At 56.2% G+C, this 15623-nt stretch overlaps 1 non-coding gene and 2 pseudogenes across 1 annotated transcript; all 3 read left to right on the top strand.

Moving 5' to 3' along the window:
- Nucleotides 1-4191: 4191 nt before the first annotated feature.
- Nucleotides 4192-4920, top strand: LOC146720243 (small subunit ribosomal RNA; annotated as a pseudogene; the record flags this gene model as incomplete).
- Nucleotides 4921-5728: 808 nt separating this feature from the next.
- LOC146720244 (5.8S ribosomal RNA) lies at nucleotides 5729-5883 on the top strand. Its single transcript, XR_014926157.1, has one exon. It is a non-coding gene; the product is annotated as a 5.8S ribosomal RNA (ribosomal RNA).
- Nucleotides 5884-7857: 1974 nt separating this feature from the next.
- Nucleotides 7858-8754, top strand: LOC146720245 (large subunit ribosomal RNA; annotated as a pseudogene; the record flags this gene model as incomplete).
- Nucleotides 8755-15623: the final 6869 nt, after the last annotated feature.

Genomic DNA, 15623 nt, shown 5'->3' on the forward strand with positions numbered 1-15623 from the left:
CCAACGAAAGCAACACGCACGCGATCGGACTTGGTCTGGGGTTACGGGCGGCGCGTTTTGCACCCGCAGGAGAGGGTTTTTTTTATTGTCGCCCGCCAACCGAATGCAAACACGCCACGATCGGGGACTTGGATTGGGTTTGTGGGGTTAGAGCAGGAGCGCTGCAGCCGGGAGGCGGTGTAGACCGCCAACGGGAAAAAACAAACACGCCCCACGATCCGTACTGGGGTTGTTACGGGCGGCGCGATTTTTTGCCGACGCGACTGGGGTTTTTTGGTGGGGTGTTCGCCCTCTAATCAAGGGCAACACGCCGCTTATCGGGCTGGAAAAAATTTTTGAATCGCCGAGCGGGGGGGGGGGGAGAGCCAACGCGCCGCGAGCGAACTTGGCGCCCCTGTTCCCGAGTTCTCGCCTTGTACCGCTTAAACGACGCGGGGGCTAGCTAAATGAATTTTAATAATATGGGACGCATAGGAAAAGTTTATTAGTGCGTTGGCAATAACACTCCGGTTCTCGCTTATAGGAAATCCTGGCCTGCATTCGTTCCACTCGTTTATCGGTACGTTTAGAAGAATCTCGGGAAAATTGTGTGCATCCGACGAGATGGTAGCCGGGAATTAGCAGGATATTCGTAATAATCGTTTCGTTCGCGCTTCCGGGTTCGTGCGGGAGAGGGTCGGAAAAGTACGAACCTCTGGTCCGAAAACGTATTTCCGTTATCGTAGCATTATATACATAGTAGCGGGCACGCCCAGATATAGCCCGTCATAGTGCCCCGGAGGCCGACGGCGGGGCGACGGGAGTTCGGGGTGGCGACCTCTTTGTTGATAAATTTCTCCCATGACGGTTCTCCGTCATCACGGATTTTTTTTTCTGGTTGTCCGCCCACCAGTAACTGTTGATCCTCCCTTTTTTTTTCGCGCCTTTCCGGTTTGCAGTCACGTCCACCCAAGTTGTTTTCCTTTGATTTCGCTTTCTCTTTTTTGGCACCCGTTTCGTTTAGGTGGTTGCCGCCACGCTTTTTTTTTTAATTAATCACGACTCATCGGTTTCTTGCTAGTATTTAGTACGACCCCCGTTTCATCACCGCGTTTGCCATGATTCTGCGCCCTTTCTCCCTTCCGTTGGTGATTCTTGTCGGCCACTTGGTTGTTGATTCACGTGTTACGTGTACCGTAATGAGACACACTGTTTCTTTAGTACAGCCAGCTTGTCTCCTGCGTCCGTGATGGTTCTTTCCCATTTCCTGTTACGTGTTCCACCCTACCCTTTCAATTTTCAGAAATTATTATGCTCTCTAGACCCACCTTTGTTTCTGTGCGTTGTTTGCTGGTACTGACGCAGACACCGTTTCCGAGTTCTCCCAGTGTAGCCTAAGCCGGAGCCAGCGTACCATCGTCACCTTTTGTATCCTCCCCCCTTGCTGTTCAGTCTCTCGAGTACGCATATTGTTATCTACGTAATGACCACTTTCACGACCCCCCCCTTCGTAACACCCCAGATAGCTACTCGTTATTAGTAGCTACTGATCACCCTGTTCCCCGCTGGCGCCCTTCCGTTTTTTCATATTATGTCGTCCCCCTCTTGACCCCCCCGTTAATCCCCGTGGTTGTGTTTTTATTCCCGGACGTGGTCCCCCTTTTTGTCGTCTTTCTTGCCTCCTGTCGCCCTCTCCCCCTCCGTTGTTTCACATATGTACGCCTCGGCTGGTATCGGTTAGCTGTACATTTTTATCCAATTGCTCACGAGATCTTTCTGATTTTTTCACTCTTACGTCCGCTTTAAGGACTTCTGTCTTTCCCCTTTTCTTTGTCGTGAGACCCGTATACCACGGATTTTTTCCTTTTACTTTTAGTCTCGTAGTGTCGCTGTCGCCGTTGGTTTCCGGGATTCAGCCCCTCCGTGTCTTTTGTTTTACTTCACAGCCCACGGCACTGTGGGAGGATCTGTTCTCGTTGTCATTTGTCTGTGCGGTGTGTGTCGTGCTCTCCATCACCCAGTGAGTTTGTCTCTTTACTGTGCGTGTGCGTTCACCGGCACACGGGATCCGAGCCCGTGCGAGCGCGACGCCGGTCGACGTGCGCCGGTCAGAGTGACACGTCGGTATCCCGGATGGTCGCCCGGCCGGGATGAGTGCCGCCGCGCTGCGATCCGTGGGGACACCACTGGCTCAGCTGGTGTTATCTCCACGTGCCAGCCGGAGGGTGATTCTCTCTCTTTTGTTGTTTTTGTTGAGAGAGATAAAATCCGGGAAGGGCGACACTCCGGGAAACCACGGCGACCGGCGGCAACCTCCGGGCCGGGCGACACCTCCGGGACCACGGCCGACCGGCGACACCCTTTCCCGGGGCCCGGGGGGACACCCTTCGGGAACAAAGGCCGCCACGACACCTCCGGGACGGGGGGCACTCTCCCGGGCGACCGAAAACTCTCGAAGTCAGACGACCCGGCGACCTTTCCCGGACCCCCTTAACGCGGGTTAAAGGCCCCCCGCAACGAGGAAGAGCTACGTAAAAACGTTTCGGACGAAAGTTTCTTACTATTCGGCGCGCCCCTTTGACATGAGGGGGCCCGTCCGATTACTAACTCGACAAAGTGTCTCTCAAACCCCCGTGCGGAGGACATATTTTCGAATTATTACGGATTGATTTCGAACACGCAAGCTGCGGTTTGACCGCATTACGGTTCGGAACATCGCCCAAAGGAAAATCCGCGGCGGCAACGAGACGGGGGGGGGGGGGGGGGGGGGGGGGGGGGGGGGGGGGGGGGGGGGGGGGGGGGGGGGGGGGGGGGGGGGGGGGGGGGGGGGGGGGGGGGGGGGGGGGGGGGGGGGGGGGGGGGGGGGGGGGGGGGGGGGGGGGGGGGGGGGGGGGGGGGGGGGGGGGGGGGGGGGGGGGGGGGGGGGGGGGGGGGGGGGGGGGGGGGGGGGGGGGGGGGGGGGGGGGGGGGGGGGGGGGGGGGGGGGCCCCCCCCCCCCCCCCCCCCCCCCCCCCCCCCCCCCCCCCCCCCCCCCCCCCCCCCCCCCCCCCCCCCCCCCCCCCCCCCCCCCCCCCCCCCCCCCCCCCCCCCCCCCCCCCCCCCCCCCCCCCCCCCCCCCCCCCCCCCCCCCCCCCCCCCCCCCCCCCCCCCCCCCCCCCCCCCCCCCCCCCCCCCCCCCCCCCCCCCCCCCCCCCCCCCCCCCCCCCCCCCCAACAGATCCAGCGGCGTGGTAACTGTCTACCGAGTACAACACCCCCCCCCAGGTACTAAGGGTTTACAGACGATTCCGGGGGTTGACATCGAACTTGGGAAAACCTGATCGACGTAGAGCCGTGCCCCCTCGTAGCGTTTTGCAGTGAATTTGCAATATTGCAATATTGCGGTGAAAGATTGTTGTAATGTTTTTGCAATCTATCGGTGCTGTATGGGTTCACTCGCCATATCATTCGGCACATCGTACAAGATGATCTTTGGGCCTATCTTGCGAGGCAGCTGAACCTTTAGGCCAGCATTCTTAAACTGACCACACTCTCTTATTCTTTTCAACTCACTCTCGCTCCTCGTCTCAATCGCTACACCTCCATTCCTCACTTTCCTCACCGCTTTCACACGCACATTCAGTGACTTGCTCACATGCTTCATCATTCTCTCCTTTACTTCCTCACTTGTCACACTCGCACTTGCATCATCCGCTTTCACTATTACCGCATAACTCTTCTCTTTCGTTTTCACTCGTTTTCACATTCACTTTTTGTACCTTTTCAATCACGCTCTTTTCAACATTTTTCGCACTCACGCTCGCATAGCTCATTCCACTTCCGCCGTAGGCTAAATCCCGAATCGCTCGACGCATACACTCATCCAGTTTTCTCTGTATTCTCTCATTTTTGCACAACATTTTCATCATCTGTTCCTCATATTCTCCCACAATGTCCAGTATTTTCTCACTCGCACTCTTTGAAATTTTGTTCGTCTCCGTAAACAGGAATTTACGGAGTCTCGCACCAATTACTCTCATACACGCTATCTCACTTACTTCCGCAACGCTCTCATTCTCTCCCTCATTCATTAATAAAGAACGAAAGTTAGAGGTTCGAAGGCGATCAGATACCGCCCTAGTTCTAACCATAAACGATGCCAGCTAGCGATCCGCCGAAGTTCCTCCGATGACTCGGCGGGCAGCTTCCGGGAAACCAAAGCTTTTGGGTTCCGGGGGAAGTATGGTTGCAAAGCTGAAACTTAAAGGAATTGACGGAAGGGCACCACCAGGAGAAGAGCCTGCGGCTTAATTTGACTCAACACGGGAAACCTCACCAGGCCCAGACACCGGAAGGATTGACAGATTGATAGCTCTTTCTTGATTCGGTGGGTGGTGGTGCATGGCCGTTCTTAGTTGGTGGAGCGATTTGTCTGGTTAATTCCGATAACGAACGAGACTCTAGCCTGCTAAATAGGCGTACCTTATGGTATCGCGAAGGCCCCCGGCTTCGGCTGGCGGGTTTTTACTACCAACGTACAAACAAATCTTCTTAGAGGGACAGGCGGCTTCTAGCCGCACGAGATTGAGCAATAACAGGTCTGTGATGCCCTTAGATGTTCTGGGCCGCACGCGCGCTACACTGAAGGAATCAGCGTGTGTTCCCTGGCCGAAAGGCCCGGGTAACCCGCTGAACCTCCTTCGTGCTAGGGATTGGGGCTTGCAATTGTTCCCCATGAACGAGGAATTCCCAGTAAGCGCGAGTCATAAGCTCGCGTTGATTACGTCCCTGCCCTTTGTACACACCGCCCGTCGCTACTACCGATTGAATGATTTAGTGAGGTCTTCGGACTGGTGCGCGGCAATGTCTCGGCATTGCCGATGTTGCCGGGAAGATGACCAAACTTGATCATTTAGAGGAAGTAAAAGTCGTAACAAGGTTTCCGTAGGTGAACCTGCGGAAGGATCATTAACGTTCCGGAGGTCCTGCTCTGCGTCGAGAGTCCTCTCTTTTGGGAGAGACGCGCGCTCGCAGCAGTCGGCGACTGAATGGACGCGCTGAAAAGGCGCTCTCAGAGAAAAAGAAAATAACGGATTTGACGGAATTTGTTGGTTGTGTTTTGATATAACGACGGACGCCGTCCCGCCTCTCTGACCGAAAGTAGTCGGCAAGCAGATCAGCGCGCCCAGCGGTGTTCGACGACAATTCGGAGCGAGACGCTTCGCGATCACGCTCGTGTGTGTGCCATTCTCCGGCCACACACACACAGAGCGTCGATTCGGCGTTGAGCGCGAACCGGTGGTAACCTATGCCCGCGCACGCGTGTGTGCAGCACCCACGACGTTCGTCGACGCGCGCCCTCCCCGTTGTCGCGGGGCAGCGGTCAGCGTGCCGAGAACACACGGTGTGCGACCGCGAGTGCCGAGCGAGAGGACCCCCATATATTATTATAATATATATATAACACAGAGAAGGGATCGATGATATTTCGACCAATCTGTCAACTGTGTCGGTCCGACGGTTTCTTCAAAGAGTTTCCGCCCCGGCTCTCCCGTTGCGGGAGAAACGCTCCGAACGAGAAACACACAACTCTATCTTTGTGCCGTAGCCTTCCCTGGCGGGAGGCGGCGATCCGCGCGCGTCTGAGGACGCGCGCGGACAGGCTGATCGAAGAGCCACCACGATTATTCTCTCTCTCTCGTCCGAGAGAAGAGACCACGATGGTTGAACGAGAAGCGCGTTTCTTCGCGAACGCAAAAATTTCGAACGATTACCCTGAACGGTGGATCACTTGGCTCGTGGGTCGATGAAGAACGCAGCTAATTGCGCGTCAACTTGTGAACTGCAGGACACATGAACATCGACATTTCGAACGCACATTGCGGTCCACAGATACAATTCCCGGACCACGCCTGGCTGAGGGTCGTTCTAGTACCCCTAAACTGCTTGCGCCCGAAAAGCGCGCACGGCCACGACGCGGGCGACCAGAGAATGGCGCGCGCATCGCCTGTGCCCTGTGCAACGCTTACAATGGGCGTACGAGCGATCGTTGGACGTTCGCCCGAGGTGTCTGTGCCGCGCCGACCGGCCGCGGTGCAAATCCTGGCGTCGTCTGAAATGACACACCGAAATAATAATAATAATGAGGAGGAGAAGCGCACAAGCGTGTAAAACGTTGGCGAACGCGCGCCCAGAGAATGCTGCGCGAATTAAGAGGGGGAGCGTGTTTGTGTATCCAAGTCGTGTGTGTACGCGAGAGCCGAGGAGAAATGGGATGAGAGTAAGAGCGCGCGCGAAGGGAGCAACAAACGGCCAAAAAAAGGGTCAGGACGGTGAATGGCACCGCTTTCCCTAGAGCGGCGCGTGCGTCGTTGTCTCCCGAAAGTAGGTAGCGCTTGTCTCACCGTCTCTCCTCTCTGTACATCACACAGACTGACCGGACTGCTCTCGCACTCTGTGCCGCGTCTCTCGGTGCGATAGCGCTCGCGCGTCTTATGCCGAGGCGCCCTTGCCCGCACACATAACGGTATTACGGAGAAATATACGGCGCGTCGTCGTCCGGCGGAGAGAGCATTCGTAATCCTTTACCTCTTTACGGAGAAGGGTTTTGAATCGCGAGCCGACCGCGTGTCCGAGTCCACGAAATTTTCGTAAAGCGAAAAAAGGGGACCGGCGCGCCGCGTCGTGTACTCGTCGAATCGATTCCGCCCGAATTTCGTATATAAAAGAGAAGGGAGAGCCAAGAATCTCGAACCCCGCGATATATCGTCTCCATTACCACCAACGAGTGTGTGTGCGGTTAGCGCCCCGGCGATTTGCCTTCTCGCGTATTTCGTGTGCTGCCGCTGCTGCTCTCTCGTTCGACGCTCTCTCTCTCTCTCCCTCTTATTAATATATATTATAGAGGAGAGACGACGATGAGCGACGCGGAGGAGGCAAACGGCTACGAAAACTCACTATGCGACGACCTCAGAGCAGGCGAAATTACCCGCTGAATTTAAGCATATTATTAAGCGGAGGAAAAGAAACTAACCAGGATTTCCTTAGTAGCGGCGAGCGAACAGGAAAAAGCCCAGCACCGAATCCCGCGGTTCCGCCGCAGGGAAATGTGGTGTTTGGGAGGATCCGCTTATCCCGAGGTGCCGCGTCGCGTCCAAGTCCATCTTGAATGGGGCCACTTACCCGTAGAGGGTGCCAGGCCCGTAGCGACCGGTGCGCGCCTCGGAAGGATCTCTCCTTAGAGTCGGGTTGCTTGAGAGTGCAGCTCTAAGTGGGTGGTAAACTCCATCTAAGGCTAAATACGACCACGAGACCGATAGCGAACAAGTACCGTGAGGGAAAGTTGAAAAGAACTTTGAAGAGAGAGTTCAAGAGTACGTGAAACCGTTCAGGGGTAAACCTAAGAAACCCAAAAGATCGAACGGGGAGATTCATCGTCAGCGGCGCTGGCTTCGCGTCGGTCGGCGATGTCCCGCGGAGTCCTTGCGGCTCGCGCGCGGGCACGCTACCGTGCGCCGATGTCCGGCGCTCGTCGTCGTGCACTTCTCCCCAAGTAGAACGTCGCGACCCGCTGGGTGCCGGTCTACGGCCCGGGTGCGGTGTCTGTCGCATCGCCGGTAAAACGGCACGCGACAAACCCTCGGTCGCCCGGCCGGCTGCTCGGCGGTACGCGCAAGGTATCAGGCCGCACTATTCACGGTGCGTCGAGACCGTTGCAAGCGCGCGCCACGGTACTCGGAGGTTACGGACTTCGCGCCGTCCCCGGTCCTGGCCCGCTGTTGGTTACAGTACGGTACACCTTCGACAGGCCTGCGAACGTCTCCCGCTGTCTTGCGGGAGACCGATACCGGTCGGCGACGCTACTTCTTTGGGTACTCTTAGGACCCGTCTTGAAACACGGACCAAGGAGTCTAACATGTACGCGAGTCATTGGGACCTGTCGCGAGACCTAAAGGCGTAATGAAAGTGAAGGTCGGCCCCGTCGACCTAGGGAGGATGGGCCGCGTCGCGATGCGGCCTCGCACTCCCGGGGCGTCTCGTTTTCATTGCGAGAAAAGGCGCACCCAGAGCGTACACGTTGGGACCCGAAAGATGGTGAACTATGCCTGGTCAGGACGAAGTCAGGGGAAACCCTGATAGAGGTCCGTAGCGATTCTGACGTGCAAATCGATCGTCGGAACTGGGTATAGGGGCGAAAGACTAATCGAACCATCTAGTAGCTGGTTCCCTCCGAAGTTTCCCTCAGGATAGCTGGCACTCGGCCGTTCCGCACGGAACGCGCGCGAGTCTCATCTGGTAAAGCGAATGATTAGAGGCCTTGGGGCCGAAACGACCTCAACTTATTCTCAAATTTTAAATGGGTGAGATCTCTGGCTTTCTTGAATTATGAAGCCACGAGCATCTTCGGATCAGAGTGCCAAGTGGGCCATTTTTGGTAAGCAGAACTGGCGCTGTGGGATGAACCAAACGCAGAGTTAAGGCGCCCAACTCGACGCTCATGGGACACCATGAAAGGCGTTGGTTGCTTAAGACAGCAGGACGGTGGTCATGGAAGTCGAAATCCGCTAAGGAGTGTGTAACAACTCACCTGCCGAAGCAACTAGCCCTGAAAATGGATGGCGCTGAAGCGTCGAGCCTATACTCTGCCGTCAGCGGCAAGTGGGGCGGCAACCGGGAGCGGGCGTTAGTCTTCTCTCGCGTCGTCACGAAGCCCTGACGAGTAGGAGGGTCGCGACGGTGAGCGCAGAAGGGTCTGGGCGCGAGCCTGCCTGGAGCCGCCGTCGGTGCAGATCTTGGTGGTAGTAGCAAATACTCCAGCGAGGCCCTGGAGGACTGACGTGGAGAAGGGTTTCGTGTGAACAGCCGTTGCACACGAGTCAGTCGATCCTAAGCCCTAGGAGAAATCCTATGTCAATGACGGCGTACTATATACTCGAGTGTCGAGAAATAATAATAAATATTATACGAAAGACACACGCCCGTCGGGCGAAAGGGAATCCGGTTCCTATTCCGGAACCCGGCAGCGGAACCGCATACAATTCGGGCCCTCGTAAGAGTGTTCGTCGGGGTAACCCAAAATGACCTGGAAACGCCGTCGGGAGATCCGGGAAGAGTTTTCTTTTCTGTATAAGCGTTCGAGTTCCCTGGAAACCTCTAGCAGGGAGATAGGGTTTGGAACGCGAAGAGCACCGCAGTTGCGGCGGTGTCACCTCGAAGGTCTCGGCGATGGCGCTGCCACGGATCCAGTTCCTGTGGCGGATAAGACCTTGCTCTGGGATCCTGTAACACCTGCAGAGGTGAACAAGATTTCCGTAAGGACTGGCACTGCGCCCGGATTGGACCAGATTACGCCGAGGATGTGGAACGCTGTTCCTGCGATTCTTCGTGCGCTTCTGTTCAATCTGCTGCTCCTGGCAGAGACGATCCCCTCATCAATCGCCACAACCAGAACGGTATTCCTTGAGAAGGGGGGTATGTCCGATCGGCCAGGTCCGACGGAGTACCGACCTCTCAGCATAGGATCCGTTATAATAAGACACTTCCACAAGATATTGGCAAAGAGATTGGCAGCCCTCGACATCTTCGACAGGCGCCAAAGGGGGTTCCGGCCGGTGGACGGGGTATGTGAGAACGTCACAGTCCTTTCATCCGTGCTTTGGGACGCCCGAAGGCGCTGTCGTTCTCTGCATGTGGCGTGCGTCGATCTGTCGAAAGCTTTCGATACGGTTGCGCACGCTGCTATTCATACGACTCTCGATGAGCTGGGGCTCCCTCGGGAGTTTAGAGAGTACGTAAGGGCTGTCTATTCGAATGCGCTGACCGAGTTGCAGGAGGTCAGCGCTAAGGAAGTGTCGGCCATCAAGATCGGCCGTGGCGTGAGACAGGGTGATCCGTTGTCGCCCCTGCTGTTCAATCTGGTCGTAGATAGAGCACTAGGAATTCTCTCGGAGGACGTTGGCTATCGGTTGGGTGGCCGGCTTATCAATGCACTGGGCTACGCAGACGACATTGTGCTCCTGGCCTCTACCAGAGATGGTCTGTAGGAGAACTTGACACGGCTTCATGACGCCTTTATGCGAAATGGGCTCGAGATCAACGCGAGAAAGACCGGAGTGCTGTCCATGGCGGCGTCCGGCAGAGACAAGAAGGTGAAGGTGGACACCACACCTTATTTTACCGTGGGGGGAGCGATGATACCGCAAAGATCCCTGGTCGATGCCTGGACGTATCTGGGCTGCGAGTACACAGGTGCTAGGGAACTCGCAAGCGATCCACCCTTAGCTCAGGCCATCGAGCAACTCACGAGGGCACCTCTTAAGCCGCAACAGCGGCTGAGGTTGTTGCGTGACTGTCTCCTTCCACGGTATTATCACCGATGGACAGTGGGTACGGTCTCGGCCAAAACCCTCAAGGGTAAGAATATCATCGTACGCACTGCGGTGCGACGATGGCTGCGTTTTCCCCATAATGTTCCTGCTGGATACCTGCATGCGCCGATACAGTGTGACGGGCTTGGAATGCCTCTATTGAGAACTTTGATCCCAATTCTGAAGCATAACCGACTGCAGCGGTTGTGTCGGAGTACTCTGCCCGCAGCATGCGCGGCTGCCGAAACCACGTATGTGGCTAGGCAGCTTGTTTGGTGTGAAAACCAGATGCGAGTGCGGGGCCATAGAGTGACTACAACCGCTGAGCTCAGACAGCAGTGTGCGGCCTGGTTGCGCGAGTCGTGCGATGGGAGTGGACTCAGAGAGGTTGCGGCCTCCAACCTGAGCTCCTACTGGGTATCGGCTGGCGCCGATGCCATCCCAGGTGCCGACTACGTGCACTATCACCACATACGGGCTAACTGCATACCGTCTAGAGCAAGATGCTCCCGAGGTCGTGATGGGCGCGATAATCGCTGTCGTGCCGGTTGTCTTGAAACCGAGACGCCGGCTCACTGCGTGCAACGCTGCTTCAGAACGCACGGAGGGAGAATCCTGCGGCATGACGACCTATGCCGTCAAGTTGGTGGCTATTTACAGCAGAAGGGATGGCGCGTCGATGCGGAACAAGCGTATTCGACGTCTGCCGGCCGGAGGCGGCCCGACCTGACCATCGCTAAGGGTGGTGAGGCAGTGGTCGTAGACGCGCAAGTAGTGTCTAGCGAAACCGCGTTGGAGATGTCCCACGAGCGTAAGGTGGAGAAGTACCGATCATGTAATGATCTGGCAGCCGCTGTGGCGGAGCGCACAGGAGTACCTCGAAATAATGTTCGTTTTACCGCCATTACAATTTCGTGGCGAGGTGTCTGGAGCTCGCGAAGCGAGTCTGAGTTGCGAGAGCTGGGTTTAACGTCCGCCCAGCTCTGAACGTTGACGACTCGAGTTTTGTGGGGCTCATGGCTGAACTGGAAACGTTTTAACGCAATGACATCGCGTTATAACGAAGGAAGGCGGAACGTGGCCTCATCTGGTGGTGCATGATGGATGGCGCGTAGAGTTGGGGGCCTCCGCATCAATCGCGCGAGTTTGAATGATTGCGTGAATGGTCGAGGTGAAGTACGAGCTGCCTTTGGCTAGCTCCGACCTTCACGCTCCAGGGTGTTGACTGCGAACACCAACAGTAAACAGCTCTGCAATATCGTTGTCGGTGGCGACTTAGCGACTGTGATTGTATAGCAGTCGTCGCGCACCGTAGACAAAACATAGCCAAATGCCTCGTCATCTAATTAGTGACGCGCATGAATGGATTAACGAGATTCCCACTGTCCCTATCTACTTACTAGCACAGCATTGCCACGAGTCGGAGTCGCAAGACCGAATGGCTCATATGTGGCGCGCACACCTAGTGTGTAGTAGCGTGGCTCCCTCTTGCTTGTTTTGCACGCAGAGCCGGGACCGAGGCGTGAATGTCGAGGAGTCGAAGAAGAGTTTAAAATAAAAGTGAAACTGCGAATGACTAGATTGACCAGCACAAACTCTGGACAAACAGTCTAGGAAATGAAAACGCAAAATCGGTAAACAAACCGATAGCCCAAAAACTGGTGTCCTAAGACTTGGCCCCAGAGTTTTCGGCCCGGAGCTCGCCGCTTCCCCTTACAAACTCTGGGAGCCTCGAAAATACGGATTGTTCCCAGGCGCGCATGCCGGGTCTGTCGAGTGTCGGGGCGAAGGTCGCAAGCGTGTCCCTAACGGGACGCCGCATACGTTTGTGGCTGGAAACCGGCTCGATGGATCGGACATGCAGTGGAACAATCTAAGAACACTCGGTGTTTCTCTCTGCGGCATGCGGCACGCGGGGAGGTTCGCCGGAAGTTGTCCGAAGGGGCAGTCACCCAGACTGAGGGCAAAATGGACCCGGTCCCACGGGCTATGGGCCCAGACCTTGAGGACGGAAGGAAGTCAGGCAGTGCGCGTTGGAAGTCAGCAAAGCATCCGGAAAAGCAGTACGTGGCGACTCGGCCCTTGGGGTGCGCTCCGGTGCAACTCACGAGGCTGGCCACGCGGTGGGTTTCAAAAAGGGCTAAAGGCAACACGCCTTAAGGACCCAGATGAACCCAACGCAAGATTGAAAAGCAACACGCCGCGTGGCGACTCGGCCCCCCTGGTATGCACTTCGGTGCAACTCACGAGGCTGGCCACGCGGTGGGTTTCAAAAAAAAAAAAAAGGGCTAAAGGCAACACGCCTTAAGGACCCAGTTGAACCCAATGTAGGATTGCAAAGCAACACGCCGCGTGGGGACTCGGCCCCTGGGGTGCGCTTCGGCGTCGCTGTCGGGGGCTGCCGCGACGCGTGTTGAGACTGACAGAAAACGTAAAATGCAATGGGTGCGGCCCTGGGGACAACAAAGCAAGGGATTGAAAGGAATGGGCGGGACCTCCGGCCACATCATGGCCAGCGAGTGTCCACAAGCGTTAAAAGTCTCCCGAGTAGTGCCGGGAACCCCAAAAACTCTCCAAGATTCTAAAGCAACACGCCGCGGCGAATGAAGGGAGCTTATTATTATTTTCAGGTCTTCCACCCTCAGGCCTACACACTGCATTGCTACGAGTCGGCGTCACTGACCAAATGGCTCACAAGTAGCACGCGCACATGGATGTGTCGGAGGGGCGCACTCGGGGTCGCCCGCACAGCGAAACTTTTTCCTCATCCGAGGACTGGAGTGCTGGGGGTGGCACGAGTGCGCTGCCCGTACCTATCTATTCCAATCCCTGTCCTACCAACACCAAGTTCCGCCTTCCCGGAGACCCATCACATTTCCGCTCGCCTCCCTCATGCTGTGGTTTGATGGTAGGGGAGCAGGGGTCTCTGTCTGCGCCTGATGGGCCCCGCGCCTCCCGGTTTTTGGCCCGGGGGCGTGGGGACCAAAGGGCGACCTCTTTTCTTTTCAGGAACATCATCATCGGTATCCTCGTCGTTGCTCCGGTCGTTTCGTTCGCTTTACTTTGTCTCGTTCGTTCGTCTGCTTCGGGTGGAATGCCGATGAATAGGTAGGCGTTTCCTAACAATGGCGCTCGTCTTAATGTTAAGGTGTTAGGTACCGTGCCGAGGGCATGAATGGTCGGGTAGACGGTAAGATCGCGGCCGCTAACGGTCCGCCCGGGATATCTGCCGCCCTCCCGGTGTACTTAGGCTTGGTGGCGTAGTGGTGGCTCTGCGTCGCTTGACCCCCTCTTCCACCGCACTCGTGGGAACAAAATGAGTATTTTCAATTCTTTGGTGAGAAGGAGTGCCCGCCTGGCAAATCGCTTCCTGTCGGGTGGGACAGTAGCCTAGGAAGCACATAGTGGCTGCGGCCTTCGTGCTGTCCGAGTTGAACTAGCTAGATGCGACGCGACCGCGAGAAAGCCCAGGCCGGTGTTCATCAACCGGCTAAAACCGAACGTAGATTTAAGGAAAAACCGCGGAAAAAACCACGAGAATAGAGCAGGGATTAGCACCGCGATTAGCTCCGTGATTAGTTCCGCGACCAGCGCCGTAAATAACGCTGAAATTAGCTCCGCGAACCCCCTAGAACCCCAACCCCACACTCATAAACTATCGGATCGAGCCGGGCCGCTCCAAAGCGCGGCAAGCTCCTCTTCTTCTACTTCGACCGGAAATTTCTCACTGGCGACCACGGGGGTGAGAATCCTGCAGCTGAACATGAGACGTTCGGCTAAAGTCACGGGAGAGGTGCGTCAGCTCGTCGTCGAAAAGCGACTTGACATCTTGTTATTGCAGGAACCATGTGTCAGGAAGCGGGACACGGGTCACACCTTCGTTGGGCTAGGATTGGGAATGAGAGTGGCCGCCGTACGCTCGCAACGCCCGTGGGCGGCGGTGGCAGCCTGCAACTCTCAATTTCAGCTACTGTTTATCTCGCAGCTCAGCACAGCTCACTGCGTCTGTGCAGAAGTGCAAGCACCTGGCTTCTCCTTCTATGTGGCTTCGTGCTACTTTCAGTACTGCGAAGAAATAGAGAAGCACCTCAGGCACCTCGAAATGGTGTTTCATTTGCTGAGGGGGAAGAGATTGATAGTTGCGATAGATGCCAATGCCCGATCGCCGCTGTGGGATCCCCAGGAGGCGGACGAAAGAGGTGCGAAAGTCGAAGACCTTATCCGGGCATCTGGTATAGAGGTGGTCAACGATGCTGGCCAGAAACCCACCTTTTGGACGGCAAGAGGTTCATCATATATCGATGTGACCTTGGCGTCGCCCTCCATGACCCGTTTCATCAGGGAATGGAAGGTACGGGACAATTGGACAACCAGCGACCACAACTCCATCGACATCAGGCTCAGAGTGCCGAAGGGGCGGGACGCCGGGGGTGCCGCAAACATGAGATTTGACACCCGTCGGGCCGACTGGGAACGGTTTTCCGGGACTCTCGCTGATCTTTCAGGGTCCATGCTGGAGGCGCTCGAGTTGAGGTCGGCGGAGGAAGTAGAGGAAATGGCCGAAAAGCTCGCAGTTGTCCTTAGCGAGGCATGCAAGGCCTCAATGCCAAGAAAAAGGCATTTTAGGAAGTCCAACTCGTAGTGGACTAGGGAGCTAACAATCTTCAAGAAAAGGCTATACAGGTTGAGACGTGGCCTGCAGAAGGAGCATGGCCAGCCCTCATACGTGGAAAAACTGTCGGAGTACCGCTCTTCCTTGCGGCTGTATGGCAGAAATATAAAAAGGGCAAAGATCGATAGTTGGCGGGAATTCGTAACATCTCATGGAAATTTAAAACCTTGGGGCTTCGTTTATAAGCAACAAGCGGAGAAACTCTAAGTAGAAAGAGTGCTCAGCACACTCAGGCATGGCGAATCTTCAACCATGACTCTAGAGGAAAAAGCCAACTGTCTTCTTAAAGTACACGTCCCCGATGACCGAGTTGCGAGCGATACACCGGAACAAAGCGTATTACGGGCTAACGCGTACACGCCACCTGAGACACCGGACGCCTCCCATTTCACGGTGGTAGAAACGATAAGAGTAGCGAAGACTCTCAAAAACAATAAAGCGCCGGGAACAAACCTCGTGGAAGTTGGCGTATTAAAAACAGCATTGAAAGTGATCCCCGGCCAGATCACTAAACTGTTTAACGGGTGCCTAGAGTGGGGCGTCTTTCCCTCCGCCTGGAAGATTGGCTCGTTGCGGGCCTTGCTGAAGGGAGAGGACAAGGACGAAAGGGACCCGAAATCCTATAGA

The sequence above is a fragment of the Nylanderia fulva genome, unplaced genomic scaffold, assembly GCF_048542155.1.
Source record: "Nylanderia fulva isolate GAGA-0341 unplaced genomic scaffold, ASM4854215v1 Scaffold736, whole genome shotgun sequence".
In the NCBI taxonomy this organism is placed as follows: Eukaryota; Metazoa; Arthropoda; class Insecta; order Hymenoptera; family Formicidae; genus Nylanderia; species Nylanderia fulva.